The following is a 17,005-nucleotide window of genomic DNA, read 5'->3' as shown; positions in this document are numbered from 1 at the left end:
CATCAATCCCTCCTCTGATGACTACTTGTCATCACACCAAATTATGCCCACAAATTTTATTCCATTAAAATTCTGTCAGTTCTCTTTTTCTTTTGATTCCCCTAGTTTTCTCTTTGTATTCTTCTGCCATTCTTTTCATTATTTTCTCCTCCTTCCTTCTTTTAATTCTTTCCATAATCATTATTATTCCCCTTTTTATTCCCCAAATTCCAAATACACAAATTATAACTATCATTATTCCCTCTATTATTTTTAGCAATATCCCATTCCAAATTCCCCCAATCCAATGTCCTACTGAAGCAAGTCCTTTTCCAACCTTCTCCCACACTCCTGGTTCTTTCAATTCCTTCAAGTCCGCACTCTCTTTTGTTAGATTAGCAAGCATTGTTTTAATTTTCACACTATTGTCGGGAATATATGTACAACAGTGTCGTGCACCAAGCATTTTGCAAACGCCACCATCCTTTGCTAAAAGAATGTCTAAAGCAAGCCTATTTTGAAGAGTCATAGCTCTTTCCGCTGCAAGTTCAGCATCTATCAGGATTATAGCACCTGAAAACTTTGTCAACATGTTATCCACTATAGTAGACAACTTTCTTATTTTGATGGAATTCAGCACAACTCCCAATGAAGGAATCATGGCTCCAAATATATCTCCTACCACAGCAGCTGCGGTCTCTCTTTTCTGGATACGATGGGATCCAGATGTCTTTTGAATCATCGATAGGTCATCCAGTTGATAAACCTTTGGGAACACTATACACAAATAACATCTCCCCCACCATCCCTTTGGAAGACGATAATAGGCATTATACCCACAAATGTAATATACACCTGGAATGACAGGGTCAAGTCCGTTCATCATGAATGTCCATTTGGCCTTAAAGATAAACGTATGTTTACACTCACTTGCTCCTACAAAAATGTTATCATAATAAGATTCACCTCGATATATACAAAATTTCCCTACATGCCAAGCATCTAAAGCAATTCTCCCTTGTGTCTTTATTGCGGCAAAATCATAATTATCCACTGAAGTTCTCTTATGTAGCTCCTTTTCTAATTTCGCATTCATTTGTGCCCTTCTATCATCTGTGCGATCTAAAAAGTTTATTTCTACTGCAGAGAGCGAGCAGGTAAGATTTTCCCTATGAGCGTGAGCCGTTTCAAAAGGTTGCATTGGCTCGAAAAAATCCCTCATTATTTTAGCATCCCAATCTTTAGCAATCTGGCTTAGCTGCGCTATTATAGGAACATATGCAAAGGTAACATCATAATTTGAGTAAAAATACTGTATGTTAGTTTGACCATAAAATCTAGACATTACTATACTACATGTAATCCCGTATGTAAGAGGCATGTGGTGATAAGTCACCCCTTCCTTTACTGATGTCGGTATCTGTGTACACACATAACAATCTTTCGCATCCATTGTCTCAACATATTCTGTTAGCAAGCGATAGAAAACATTATACGAAAGTTCTTTCTTATCATGCAAGAGCCTCTCATCTAATTCTAGTCTTTTCAATGCGGTTAGTTCAGTGACAGTAACAGGAGCAAAAGTAGAAGCATCAATTCTCTCATTCTCACCCTTACCATGCATTCCAAGTACAATTGCCATTATTATTAGTACACATGCAATTATCAAGCCTATACACACGTATTTACAATATTTCTTTCTACTGTTTTGCGTCATGATCTGTATAGAATCAGAGAGCTAGAAGCACCTATAAATGAAACTATTTAGCAATTCAGTTACAAAGCTGAACGAGCGCAATGTTCACACCGTCTTCTTCAAGAGGCCAAGTCACTTATCGGTTAGCAGCATTTGTCTCAATTCGGCAATAACTCAGTCTTTATCGGTTTAGCAAATGTCTCATCCGGTTTAGCAATATCTCAGCTGGTTTTATCACTTTAGATTGTAGCAGGCAATGTCATTTATCACCCTTTCAATCAACACTGTCCATAAAACTTTTCTTTTCTATTGGTATCTCTTCTTCTTCGTTCTCGATGCTTAGAGATACAAACTCGTCAGTCCAATCGTCATTGACTACATATGCCCATTCAGGACCGGAATATCTTCTGTTCGGTATCCTTTTCCTTTTCAATTTTGCTTCTCTTTTCGATTCTGCTTCGCTGGTACTTTCCACTTTTGTCAAGTCCTTTTCTTCACTCGGGGATGGTACCGCGACAGTTACTTCTTTTCTTTTCTCTTTCACTTTTGGCCTTTCTCCGTCATTTAAACCTTCTTCAGTCCTTTGTTTTATTGGTGATATGCTTAGTCTCCTCTTTGCACCATGTCCATTTGATGGACCTGCGATCTTTTCTGAGGAAGCTTGAACCTTTTCGTTCTGTTCTGTCTTGTCCCCTCCTTCTGGGGAATCAATCACGTTCTCTTTTTCTTTTTCTGTATCGTCTGCTTCTGGGAAAGCCCTCCTCTGATCAGGCTCTCCTGCTTTTTCACCTTTTTCGAGCCCTTCGTCACCGTTACTTTCGCCAGGCTCTGTATCACTTTCAGCTGCTTCAGGTTCTTTGTCACCTTCAGCTGCTTCAGGCTCTTTGTTACCCTCAGCTGCTTCAGGCTCTTTGTCACCTTCAGCTGCTTCGTCGCTGTCTGAACTTTCTCCTTGGTCTTCCCCAAGTGAGTTGGTCTCTTCGTCCTCAGAGAATATCTCTCTCTCTTCCGTTCCTGCCTGTTCGCTTTCAGTTCGGTTTTGCTCTGTCTCAGCACTCAGCACTGTTTTATCAGGCACTGGCAGTTTCAGCGCTTCAACTTCCTCATCTGTGGGACACAACACCTTCTTTGTGTGACTGGCGTGAATCCAGTTGGGAACCCCCGCACACTTCACAGCGGTAGTTGTCGTCAGGATCACTTGGAAAGGGCCTTTCCAACGGGGTTCCAGACACGACTTCCTCACGTGCTTCTTTACCACGACCCAGTCACCTGCTTTCAGTGCGTGTCCTGGACCTTGGATCGGTGGCAAGGTGGTCGCTTCCACCTGGTGAGAGAAAGAGCGAACCACGTCAGCCAGACCCTTGCAGTAGTCTAACACCATATCATCTGTAATATTCAAAAGCGCGTTTGCGGGAACTGCAGGAAGTCTCATAGCCCTGCCCATGAGAATTTCGTGCGGAGACAATCCAGTCTTTCTATCAGGGGTGTTTCTCATTGACATTAGCACCAAGGGCAATGCGTCAGGCCATTTCAAATTTGTCGATGCACATATTTTCGCCATTCTTGATTTCAGTGTACCATTCATCTGCTCCACCAGTCCTGATGCTTCAGGGCGATAGCTACAATGCAGCTTTTGCTCAATGTTCAGCGCTTCGCAGAGTAACTTTATCACCTCGTTATTGAAGTGACTTCCCCTATCTGATTCTAAAGAGATCGGGAATCCGAAACGTGGTATTAACTCCCTCAACAATAGCTTTGCAACTGTAAGGCTGTCATTTCTACGTGTGGGGTATGCCTCAATCCAGTGACTAAAAATGCACACAATCACCAACACATACTTCAAACCTCCATGCACAGGCATCTCAATGAAGTCCATTTGCATTCGACTAAATGGGCCACTGGCCCTGCCAATGTGGCTGGCGTTCACAACTGTTCCCTTTCCTGGGTTCATCTGCTGGCAAGTGACACATCGATGGCAAACTGCTTCTGCAGCTTGACGAAATCTGGGGTTAAACCAATCAGTTTTGAACAATCTTATCATGGCATCTCTCCCTAGGTGAGCTTGCCCATGATAGAACCGCGCAAGCTGTGATAAGAGACTGTTTGGCAAAACAAATTTTCCCTCATTTGAAACCCATAACTCATCTGGTCTCTTTATACATTGTGATTTAATCCAGGAGTCTTTTTCATCCTCCCTGACGCTATTCTGTAATGCTTTTAGTTCATCTATTGTATCCACGACCTTCAAGGCAAATGCTTCAGCTGGTTCGAGTTCTGGTTCACTTAGCGAATTCCATTCGTCCCTGAGTAATATACAGTTCAAGGCACAAAATCTTGCAACTTGATCCGCATATGCATTTCCCAGAGAAACATAGTCCTGTCCTTTTGTATGAGCACTGCACTTTACCACTGCAACTTCAGCTGGCATTTGAATGGCATGTAACAATTCTCTTATTCTCTCCCCGTTTTTCACTGGGGATCCTGAAGAAGTCAGGAAACCTCTCTGTGACCATAGTTGTCCAAAATCATGCACAATCCCAAACCCGTACTGACTATCAGTGTAAATGGTGACTTTCATCAATGCAGACAGTTGACATGCTCTTGTAAGGGCCACAAGTTCTGCTACTTGTGCAGAATAGACTCCTTGAAGCCATCCCGCTTCCAAGACACCTGTTACAGTACATACAGCATATCCTGCTTTCAAAATTCCTATCCCATCTCTTAGACATGAACCGTCAACGAAAACAATTTGGTCATTTTCATCAAGCTTAGTATCCTTAATGTCAGGTCGAGGTTTTGTGCAAAATTCAGTCACCTGAAGGCAGTCATGCTCGACGTCTTCAGCGTTCTCAATTTCAGCATTTTCTCCAGGGAGCAAGGTTGCTGGATTCAACGTGGTGCACCTTTTCAGCTGCACATTCGGTGAGCCCAGAATTATCGTTTCATACCTTGTGAGTCTTGCTCCAGTCATGTGTTGCGTTCGGGAGCGGGTCAAAAGTATCTCAACTGAGTGAGGGACCATGACTGTTACTGGGTGTCCCATCACTATTCCTTCACTCTGAGTGAGGCTGATACCAACTGCTGCTACGGCGCGCAAACACCCTGGGAGTGCTGCTGCGACCGGATCCAAAGTAGCTGAAAAATACGCTACTGGTCTGTTTACGCCACCATGGGCTTGAGTCAAGACAGACAAAGAACATGCATCACGTTCATGACAAAACAATGTGAAAGGCTTTGTGTAGTCAGGCATACCTAAAGCTGGAGCCCTACACATGCATTCTTTCAATTCAACAAAAGCATCCATCTCATCTCCTTTCAGCTCAATTTGATCCAAGGCATCCTTCTGGGTCAGCTTCAGTAAAGGCTTTGCTAGGGTCGAGAAGTTGGGAATCCACTGACGACAATAGCCCACCATTCCCAAAAACTTCCTCACTTCCCTCCTTGTCTTTGGTGGACTCATTTGAAGTACACTTGTTATTCTTTCCTTCATTATTCTCCGTGACCCTTTCTCTATCTGGTGACCCAAGTATTTCACTTTCTTCTGACAGAACTGCAATTTAGAAGGAGACACCTTATGTCCATTTCTTCCCAAATGGTTCAACAGAGCAATGGTATCGGCTGTACAGCCACTTTCTGTCTTTGATGCAACCAGTAAGTCATCAATGTACTGTACTAGGGTTGACTCAAATGGCAATTCTAATGCTTCCAAATCTTTCTTTAGAATCTGATTGAAGATTGACGGTGACTCAGAAAACCCTTGAGGAATTCGACACCAACTGTACACTCTGTCTAAGAATTTGAAACAAAAGAGGAATTGGCTGTCCTCATGAAGAGGCACAGAAAAGAATGCTTGTGACAAGTCGATGACTGAGAACCATTCAGCATCGCAAGGGACTTGAAACATTATCACAGCTGGATTTGGTACGACAGGGCAACACTTGACTATGATGTCATTTATTTTCCTCAAGTCCTGCACAAGTCGGACCTTTCCACTTGGCTTTATTAGTCCCATTATTGGTGAATTACATGGACTGCTCAACACTTCTTTCAGTACTCCCTGCTTTACAAATTCGTCAATAAGTTGAGCAACTTTCATGAGGGTGTCTTGTGCCATGTGGTATTGTGGGGTCTGGGGAAAAGTTGCATTGGGCTTTACAGTCACTTTCACTGGTTCCACTCCTTTCATCAATCCCACCTCCTTCCCTGTCATGTCCCACACTTCCTTTCCGACTGTTTCCCGTAATTCGGCTGGAATATCTTCTTCAGTTATCATTGGGAAAAGACAAATCAGAGGATATTCTTCATCGACAGTTTCCATCTCATCCCCCTCTACACTGTCCTCTTCTTCCCCATCACTGCTCGTCTGGATTGTTATTCCTTCGTTCGAACACATGATCGAACAACCCAATTTGCACAATAGGTCTCTCCCTAACAGTGCTATCGGGCTTGAGTCACATACCACAAACTGATGCACCCCTTGATAGTTACCGATGCTGACTGGTACCGGATCTGTTATTGGGTTCGTCAGGTGCCTGTTTGCTACTCCCACCACTTGAACTGTCCTCCCTGAGAGTGGCAAATTTGGTACTTCACTACTCTTAACAGTCGAACGTGTGGCTCCTGTGTCAACTAAGAATGAAACCCGATGACCCATTACTCTTCCCTCTACGTACGGACCCTTTTGATCAACTTCCAAGGATGCTGCAAGCACACAATCTCCTTCTTCTTCTGAGCTTTCACTCTCCCATACATTGTTTATTCCACCCTCACTGTGTAATGGGAACTGTTGTACGGTGCCATTTGTACTCATTACCTGACCCGAGACCTGTGGAGGAACCATCACTTGCTGCTGACTCATTGGTGCCAAAGGTATTTGCATTTGCTGATTAGGTACCATGGGTAACTGCTGTTGCGTTGGCTGCATTTGCGGCATCTGCATACGGGGCATCTGCATCTGCTGCGGCTGCATAGGTTGTAATCCCTGCAACTGATTTACGGTCTGAAAATTTGGGTTTGGACCTCTCATTTTCGGTCCCCTCATTGTCTGAAATGCATTGACATCATTGTTTTGCTGACCAACACCTGCACCTGCACCTGCACCTGCACCTGCACCTTCCTGCACCACCATCGGGCACTCGCGTTTCCAATGACCGACAATTCCGCACACGTGACACGGCATCACCTTCTTCATTGCCTGCACTCCAGTCACAACAGTATTCAAATCCGGACCATTATTCGCAAAACCTCCTCTGCCTCTGCCTCTGGCCTGTGGCTGAAACGCCATGTTTCCCTGCAACTGCGGCTGCGGTTGCAGTACCTGCTGTTGGAACCCTTGCATCCCTTGCAAACCTTGCAGACCTGTCTGAGCTGCTTTAAGTTGCATCATCATCACTTTCTCCTTCAACCTTTTCTGTTTCACTTCAATTTCGTCGCTACAGTATTTCGCATAATTCAACACCTCATCAATCGGTTTCGACTGCCAGCAAATCAAATGCGACTTTATCATCTGACTTATCTCTGGTCTCAACCCTTCCACAAATCTAAACACAAAATGAAGCATGTCCTTCGCCTCTATTGTTTCCGTGCCGCTGTAGTTCTTGAACGCCTTCAACAACCTTTCATAGTAACTATGAATCGACTCTTTGGCCTCTTGGGCAGTTCGATCAATCTTCTGCCAATCCACATTTTTCGCGGCAACCTTCGTCTTCAGGTGCTCAATCACCTTATAGTACAGGCTCATCACCATAGGTGATGGTGCACCCGTCTCCCTGTCTCTCTCTGGTTCACTCGTCGGCCAACCTACAGCTCTTTTGCAATCCTCCCACAAATCTGCCGGAACCACAATCTCAAAGAGAGTGTTCAGATCTTCCCAGAGACATTTTGCAAGCTTCACAAACCTATCAGTCTGTGGATACCATTCAATCGGTTTCTCTCTCAGTTTGGGAAAATCATCCGTAAAAGACTGAATGTCGCTTCTGTGCCATGGTACATGTATTAATTTTCCCCCTGCTGTCTCCCTCATTGGTAACATTGTTACTGCCTCGCTACTCTGTGGTCTTTTCGCATTGTGCTCTGTAGCACTGTCCCTCCTCTTTTCCTTTCTCTTTACCCACCTACTTTCCCACTTGTCCAAACACCTCCACACTTGTGCACTCTGCAGCAATTCTCTAAGGTGCGCCTTCATGCCTGCCGACCTCATGTGTTCAAAATCTGTGGTCCCAAAATCCAATCTATAGCTCCTGCTCAAGTGTTTTGTCTTGTCTATGTCAACCCCGTTTTTGTCAGCTATTTCTTGCAAGCTTTTATGTACCTTGTTCACTTCTTTCGTAATCCTTGGACATAGGTATCTCAGCTCTTCTTCCGAGTAGGACTCTAACCTATTCACACCCATAGTCCCTTCCACCAATTCTTGTGCTTCCATGTTCAACCTCATCCTATTCATATAATCTTCTCCCTTCCCACTGTCCGAGCTTTGTGTGGAATTCAAACTGTTGAACCTTTGTGTCAGCTGTTGCGCATTCAACCCCATCAGTGTAGCGTTCACATCGACTGCCATTGATGGCTGCGGCAACTTTTCAGTGTTCGATGTTAGAGGTATTATCAGTGGGGGACTCGACCTCACCAGTGTCGACTGAGCACATATGGGACTAAACTCCATCAAGGACCCAGATCCATTTGGCTGAGCCGCTATCGGAGTTATCCCTGGAGTGTTTTCTATGCACCTCCTCTCTGTCCCATTCTGCAGCATTGATCCCTGACCGCTCATACCTAAGTTGGGCTGACTGTACAGAGGTACCGGCGGACCTACAGTAATGGGTAGCGATATCGCGTCTGGGTTTTGTCCATTCCCCATGTTCTGAGGCATGTTCATTCCCACACCATGGGTCATCATTGCCGGCATGCCCATCTGACTCCCCGTCATCTGAGCATGTGCGTTTCCCCCCTGCATCTGCTTTTGAGGCATCAAAAACTGAGTTGATTCAGCTTGTGCCAATGTCGGGTTGTGACCATTCTGCATTCCCATTACAGTCGGGTCTAGAACCATTCCCGTACTGTTGTCACTGCTGTAATATCTTGGGACCTGCGGCTGATAATTTTCTGCTGGTTTCAACATAGGCACATCTGGATATATTCTCCTAACCTGCGGTATCTGCGGGGTGAACAGTAAACTCGGGTCCTTAGATCCCGATGATGCTCCTGAACTCTGACTTTCACCGTTCTGTACCGGTGCCGGAGGGGCAGAACTGGTACTTGGACCTTGTCCACTCTCTGCATTGGGTGGTGGACGGTCGTTCAGCAATTGCATTATTAGCTCCTCATCCTCTAACTCCTCTTCTCTTCTAAATTTTTCCTCGTCCTCTCTATCCTTGGAACACCTCCTGTTGGTCTTACAGGTAGCTTTCTTACCTGTCTCCTCTTCTTCCTTAGTAATTGCGGGAAACAATTTTATCCCCTGCAATATATCTGACCTCCACACCTTCTGTGCATTGTCCCACCTAGCGTCCGCTAGTGTCTTTTCTACCTTCCTTATCCTTGTTTCAAACTTATTTTTCTGTTGCTGTCTGGCCATTAATTCCCAAATCGCTAGAGCCTCAAACTGGGCTGGTCTTGGAGGCACCTTCATGTCGTACATCGTGAACCTCAAATTCTCCAGAATCCTTATATTGAATGTCCCGTGGATCGGGAATGCTACGCTCCCATGTTTCTCTGTCAACTTGTGCCATTGCTTTAGCCAAAGGCACGGAGCTACCCCCTTTTCCTCCATTACGATGTAAGCTGGTGTACCTTCGGGCGGCGTCTCCTCTCCTACACTCGCTTTAATGTAAGATTCCCCCTTCATCGCACTCCTGAATGCTTTAAAGAATTTAATTTTCTCGTCTTTTATTTCACAAAGTTTGTAATCAACGGGCGACTTTTATTCCCGGAATACTCTTCGCTTGCCTTTCCCCTTCCAATCGAGCCCCACGGACTGCGTCCAATCCGTGCGCGACCCTTCCCTGCAACCAACCTATCCCAGCGCGGCTCCTAGTGACGTCACACTCACACCCACTGCGGCTGACAAAGCCTCGCGGCTAGTCCTCCTTCACTCAGCTCCTCTCGTAACAACTTCTTGCATGTATCGCGAGCTACAAAAACTAAAACAGATCTGTCGGTTTACTACAGGAAGGGTAACACAGTCGCTTCAGGACCTTAGGGACTTTTCACTAGCCTCGGCCGCTATTCCGTCTTTCTCGGTCCCCACGTTCGCAAGCAAATCTGACCCGCAGACCTACTCTCAACTTGTCAATGATCTATTCTAGTGCACTTAGAATCTTGTCAAAGCCCGAAGTCGAAGTTTCTTTCACTCCCTTACACACGTACCGACTCGTTGACCACGCCCGATCAACCTACTAAACCGCCCAGACCACAACATAAATCAACATACTCCGGAGTCTCTTGACCTCGCAGGGCCCGTCTCAACAACAACAACCACGTGGACCTTTTTATGCACAAAGCGCCACACGCACATGAAGTTCGACGACTTCCCTACTCTCACACTCGGAGTCGCACCTCCGCTATTTCTATGAAGTTCGACGACTTCTCTACCTCTACACTCGGAGTCGCACCTCCGCTATCCTTTAAAAAGAAAAAAATCCTCGCAACCTTTTCACACACCCTGCGGCAATAAGCTGTGCAAGCGCAAAACCCTAACTTCTCTCACACCATCACTAGTACCGCCAACGCTGATCTCACACCTCCGTTCTCTCCATTCGCAAGCTCCGAGATCCCGGGAAAGTCGCGGTGGACCTAGCCCATCATCATTCTGTCAATCAGTTTTATCCAAGAAAAATCTAATTCAACTTCTCGAGTGGGGTCTCAAAGGCGTAACCGTTAATTCAACACCATGTACTTCAAGAGTACGAGGTCCCAAAAGACGAAACCGTCCTCTGCTACCATCTACTGGTAGAGCGGTCCGTACTAATAATTTACCTGTATTCGGACGCTCTTTAGGCCGATGAATCTTTTGACTAAGTGGGACTCTCCGTACTCTTAATCAATCAATTTCATTAAAGTCAATAATCAATAACGAACATAAGCAATACCTTGATCAACGTAACACTTAACAATTAATCCAGAATACATTTCGGCGAACCCTGACCTTTCAGTCAGGAATAACCCTACCAGTTTATTGCAAAGTTAGTGAATTTATTTCCCTATATTAACATAGCTAGCACAATATAAATGTGTCTCAACACCAAATGATAAACGTAAATGAACATTAATAGCTGTCCATAGCGGCGAAACAAGTGCAATCTATGCAGCATTTGAATAACAAGGCATTCGATAATAGCAATGCAAATCACTAATACGATAATCTGTAATGAACTAATTGCATACATTTAGTCAGCATAACAAGGTCTCAAATTGCATCGTGCAACAAAAGGAATCCTCATCTAACCTCAAATTAGCATCTGCATGTGGGACTTCATGCAAAACAATTTAGCAACACTAATTTAGAAAACTCCTAGCTAGGGATCTTATCAAAAATCAGCAGTTGGTTACCTAAGAGAAACACAATGCAATTTTACAATTTCCTTTCATATTTACCAATTACGATCAGCATACAAGGAAGTCTTCGTCTCACAGGTACCGTTTCTCGATCAGCATGGGACGGGGCAAAGGGGCAGGGGTGGACGGGGCAATTGCCTCACGGCGGCAAGGTAAAACTATTACTTCATGCAACGGGGACAAATCAAAGTTAAAGTCTCTAGGGCCAGAATCATTTAAAGTCTCTTTCTCTCAATTAGAGAAAGCATCAAAGTCTCTTTCAAAATGGCGTCGCAGCAAAGTGGGCCATAATAGCTACGAAGTCTGCAAAATGGCGGGTATCGAGCTGGTAATGGCTGCAAAAAGCTGGTAACCGCAATAATGGCTGGTAATGGCTACTTTCTTCTCGTGCACCTGATTTTTATAGACAACAGTTCAAATCCAGTAGTGTCTTCCATTGGAGGGTTCATAGGTTAGCTTCAAATTGTCCAATCAAAAACGACAGCTCTCAAGCTTTTACTTAAGCATACATTATGCTTGGAGATGGGTACGCAAGTTGCAACATTTTATACCAATTAGCTCACTTTCAGAGCCTCCATTGTCCGCACCTGCAGATCGACCTTGGAGTAAAGAGAAAATATGCCAGGCTGGCACGAAACCTTAAGATAAGCATGTGAACGATCTCAGTGGAAAAGTACAGCTTCAAGCAAAAATACACGTTTATTAGCACAGTGGAAAAATACGAGCATCTAAACCGTGAGACCAGGCAACTAGGCCAAAGCCTCCGCTAAAGTTATGCTAAGCTAAAACATTTCAAGCAAGCAAATCGTAGCATACGTTTATGATTATGTCGGATTAGTGCAATTCTAATACATCACGTTATATAAAGCACGCTTATAAATGTTGGCAAACTACTCTGAGGGCACATTTTGTCCCCGTACAATCTTTATTAGTTCGGTTAAAGTCACACATGATTATTGCAGCACTACGTTTAAGCGTAAATAAATCAAAACCTTCATTTTCTGCTTCATCAGAGGCCGTGGCAGAAGTTCAAGTAAAAGAAGCCCCTTTCGTATAAATTAGTGGAACAAAAAGTGATCGCCTAGTACTGACAAGAATTGGCGAGTTAAGCTTACTCGGGTATGAGTACTCGAATGCTATAGGTGTGTTAATGCCCATCTCGTCGTGTAATTCGTTTAGCACAACCTGTTCGTTTTTAGTTAAATTATGAAAGCTATACATCAGCCATAGTAGCAGAAACAAGGTGTTTTCAATTAGCAATTGAGTGCGATCGATACATTTGGCATTGCCGATGTCCAATAAAGAGCTTGTTTCACCAACAGTAAGAAACTCTACACGCACGGCTTAGTCTAACCAAGCTAACTTTTACCTCATGACACCTCCACCGAGATTTCAGTTCTTAATCTAGAATAGCAATCTGAATTGTCCTATTCTGAGGAAGGTTTTATTTGAAACACATGGGTAATGACTCATTTTGTCTCCTGCAAACCAAATTGAATTTAAGATCATGATCATACTGGAGCATAGGTAGCCCCATAGCCTGGGTACCTTTAGTGCACGTGCTCCACTATACTTTCAAAATGGGACAGTCCCAAATCATCTGGAAAAGCCCTGCATCCTAATCCCCATATCCAGAGAATACTCCTGCTGCGCAAGGGTAAAACTTGTTGACTTTACAAGGTGATGTATGTTCTGTGCACAATATTGACCTTTTTAAATTGAAATGACGATTCCTGGAATCTCCAGTACTGCCGCATTGTATCCTATCACAGTCTCTTTCTTTAATAGGTTTGCCAGTGTCAGTTGCCCACTTGTCCTATAGGCCATCTACATAGCATTTTATGTGCTCGAACAGTGAATGATACAATAATGACACAGTCCTTGTATCCTACCTCTGTGTGTGAGTCAGTTGCAGCACCTGATTTAGGGGGTCATTACGAGTTTGGCGGTGTCATGACCACCATGTTGGCAGTGGTGGTCGTACCGCCAACAGGCTGGTGGAGAAGACTGCCAAATTATGACCATGGCGGTATTCCCAACAGAATACAGCCAACCAACCGCTGGCACCACCACTACAGTCAGACCGCCACGGATGACTGTAGCCACCTGGAGGCCGGCGGAGACTATGTTCCAGTCAAACATATTACTAGGCTTCACACTGCCTCAGTTTCCCCAGAGGTTGCTCCACCACGGAAACCCTGGCGGAAACCAACTTAATCAAAGGAGACTCTCACCTTCAGGAACACATACATGTCTGGAGCTGCCATGGAACCTGAAGTACACGTCTTCCTGCTACTCGCTCAACTATTCCAGAACCAACGACGACGACAGCAGCCGTGAGTACATACACTTACTTGTCACTCTTGCAAAATGCCAAGTATGTACGCACACACAACACACACATCCAGGACGGGTGGCGAGGGCGACACACACACGTAACCTCACACTGACACGCACACACAGCCACATACACACATGCACATACATAGTACACACACTACGGCCATCACACACACAAACGTCAACACACACACAAACGCGTCAAAAACACGCACCAACCGCCATATACACTGCACCGGCACAACTACACCACAACTGCAAAACCTCAAAAGCACCATTAAGCATCCACAATACACACCTTCACTTGACAAATCATACATACAATACAACGTAACAACACCAGAGAACGAGCACACACAATTACACATCCATACAACGAGGCATGTGTCATACCCCGCAAACATAAATCATAACGGATACGACATATCAATCACCACACACACTCACGCACACAGTACAACCACACAAGGGCACATAATACTGCAAATAACACATGTCAACACAATCACAACACATATTAACAACACAAATTCATGTCCCCAACTCATAGAGGCCCATCACACAACACACCCATCACTGCGGGACAAATGCAATGTACACAACCACACATGCTGCCCAGACACAACTGGTAGCACAACCATCACACACTGTCACAGTGCCCTTGCCTCGGAATCTGCATGCTGCTGAACAAAAGGCCCACCTCCCGGCGTCACCAACTCAGAAAGCTATCAGAGCACAGATTTATGATGAAACCAGGCGGCGGAAGGGAATTACAGTAGGGAACTGCAGGGAGAGAGATCTGAAAAGAAACGGTTAGAACAAATATGCATATACTCATTCAAAGCAGTATAAACTCACCAATAGACTCTTGAATAAAGGCGTCTCCGTGATATCAGATTGAGACCCTTTGAATTGGGCATAGCCCCTTCTTTGAATCATGGAACAAGAACAAACTGCAACCTCTGAACCTAGAGATGGCAAGAGCTTTGGACTATGGTCATACTCTGAATATTAATCATGTAACAACTATGCATTCATAACATAAACATTTGATCTCAGCCTTGAAATTCTCAAAGGCTTAAATATGTATCTAACATATTATGCTTCCCAAAAAACAATGAAAACTATAATTTGCTTATCTCCTAAAACGTTTTCACATTTACTACTAAGGCCTAAAAGTTTTAGTCATTGAACTTGAAGCACTTTGTTCGTTGGACAGAAGCGCCTTGTTTGTTGTTCATGAGGCACTTTGATCATCATACATGAAGCGCTTTGTTCATTATGCAAGAAAGTGCTTTTACTTGCTTTGTCTGAAGCGCTACGCTTGGTGTGCTAAGGGTCGCTTTACTCATGTGGCCTGAAGCGTTTCGATCCTCGAGCCAAGACCGGTTTACTCATGTGGCCTGAAACGCTTTGATTGTCGTGCCAAGGGCGCTTTACTCTTGTGACCTAAAGCGCTTTGCTCGTTGTACTAAGGGGGCACTTTACTCATATCACATGAAGCGCTTTGATCGTCGTGCCAAGGTCGCTTTACTCGTGCGGAATGAAACGCTTTTGATTGTCGTGCCAAGGGCGCTTTACTCGTGTGGCCTGAAGCGCCTTTGATTGTCTTGCCAAGGGTGTTTTACTCGTGTGGACTAAATCGCTTTGATTATCGTGCCAAGGGCGCTTTACTCGTGTGGCCTGAAGCGCATTGCTCGTTGTGCTAAGGGGCGCTTTACTCATGTGGTCCGAAGCGCATTGCTCATTGTGCTAAGGGGCGCTTTACTCATGTGGTCTGAAGCGCTTTGATCGTCGCGCCAAGGCCGCTTTACTCGTTTGGCCTGAAGCGCTTTTATCGTCGTGCCAGGAGCGCTTTACTCTTTGGACTGAAAGCGATTTGCTCGTTGTGCTAAGGGGCGCTTTACTTTTGGAAGTAATAACTCCTTTTAAAATTGGGCTCATCAAGACCTTACCACTACGAGTATGACCTACTCGTATCTGAATTCACCATGGAAACACGGATTATTGATTTGCTGCCCATCTGCCATGCAGGAAATCTGCTCTTCTTCAGAGGAACCCCCACGAGGTCTGACTGCATCGAAGTCTTCAAAATAGTGAGCAATGTGTTTGGGTGTGGCTGTGCTTTATAGGCCTGCCATACCCCAAGATGGCCGCTGCCTCTAGAAACCTGGGAATTGTAGTCCATTCATAGAATAGCACTGATAAGTGCATCTTGTCCACCAATGTCCTGACCCTGCAGCTACATGAGCTTTACCACAGGGCAGGCGACGCTGATGACCACTTCTAGAACAAAAGGGGATGACAAGTGGTGCGCATGAAGCGCCGCAAATACGTGCAGCGGAGTTTCGGGCGGGACCTGGACCGCGCACAGCCATATTCCTGACACACACACAACACTTATTCACACACAAACAAAAGCAGCCAAGACCAAACACCCTTAGAGCTTGAGGGTGGCTTAGGTCGAGGCATAAAGGGAGGGCTGGGAACTCTTGGAAGGGTTGACTTCTTGGAGGGGGAGGGGCATGGGTACTTGCAGAAGGGTCAGGGGAGGTTTTGGAGGTGGAAGGGCTGTATTTGGGGAGGGATACAGAGCATTTAGGGGTCACACAGGGTGTGTGAATAGTAGGGAAAAGGCACAACTCCAAGATGAAACATTTCTTAGACACATGGGGACGGTCATGGTAAAAGGTTTTGGGAGTGGAGGGAGAGGGAGTGGTTGTAAGAGGTGTTTTGGTGTATGTCTTGGGTGCATGTGTCTGCAAGGTATGGTTGTGGGTGCTGGGTGTATGTTGGGTGTGTGGGCATTTATGTGTCTTGGGGAGGGGGAGTGGAGGTGCTGGGAGATGCCATTGTGGATGGGTGACTGTCTTTTGGGGTGGTGACTGCAGGCATGGTGGATGTGCTGCATGTAGGTGTGTTTGTGGGTGCGGTATCTACGGGTGTGGTGACTGGGGTGGAAGTCTGCAGGTCTGCTATTGTGCTGACTGTGGGTAGGATAGAAGTTGTGGCTGGATCTGTGAATGTTGGTGTAGTGTCTGCAGATGTGTCTGGTGTGGTGTCTGTGATGCTAGGGGTGGTGGGGTAGTCAGTGTAAGTAGTAACTGTTTGTGTGCCTGCAGGTGAGTGTTGTTTGTGTGCATGGTGGTGGTGGGTCTTGTGGTGCTTGTGTTTGTCCACAGTACCCTTGGATGTTGAGGTGGATGCATGCTTGTCTGTTTGTGTGCTTTGGCTGGGTCGAGGAATAGGGGTTTGGTATTGGGAAGAGGAAATTGGAGTGGGGATGGAAGAAAAAAGGTGACTGCCGGCGTCAATGTGGATCTCTGCAGGCCTATCAGTGCACAGTGAATGCCCTCCAGGAATGCATTGCTCTGCTGGACTTGAGTTGCCAGTCCCCGGATGGCATTCACGGTGGTTGACTGACCCGCAGGAGATCAATAG

Source organism: Pleurodeles waltl, chromosome 6, assembly GCF_031143425.1.
Source record: "Pleurodeles waltl isolate 20211129_DDA chromosome 6, aPleWal1.hap1.20221129, whole genome shotgun sequence".
Taxonomy (NCBI): domain Eukaryota; kingdom Metazoa; phylum Chordata; class Amphibia; order Caudata; family Salamandridae; genus Pleurodeles; species Pleurodeles waltl.
Note: the sequence above shows the minus strand (reverse complement) of the source record.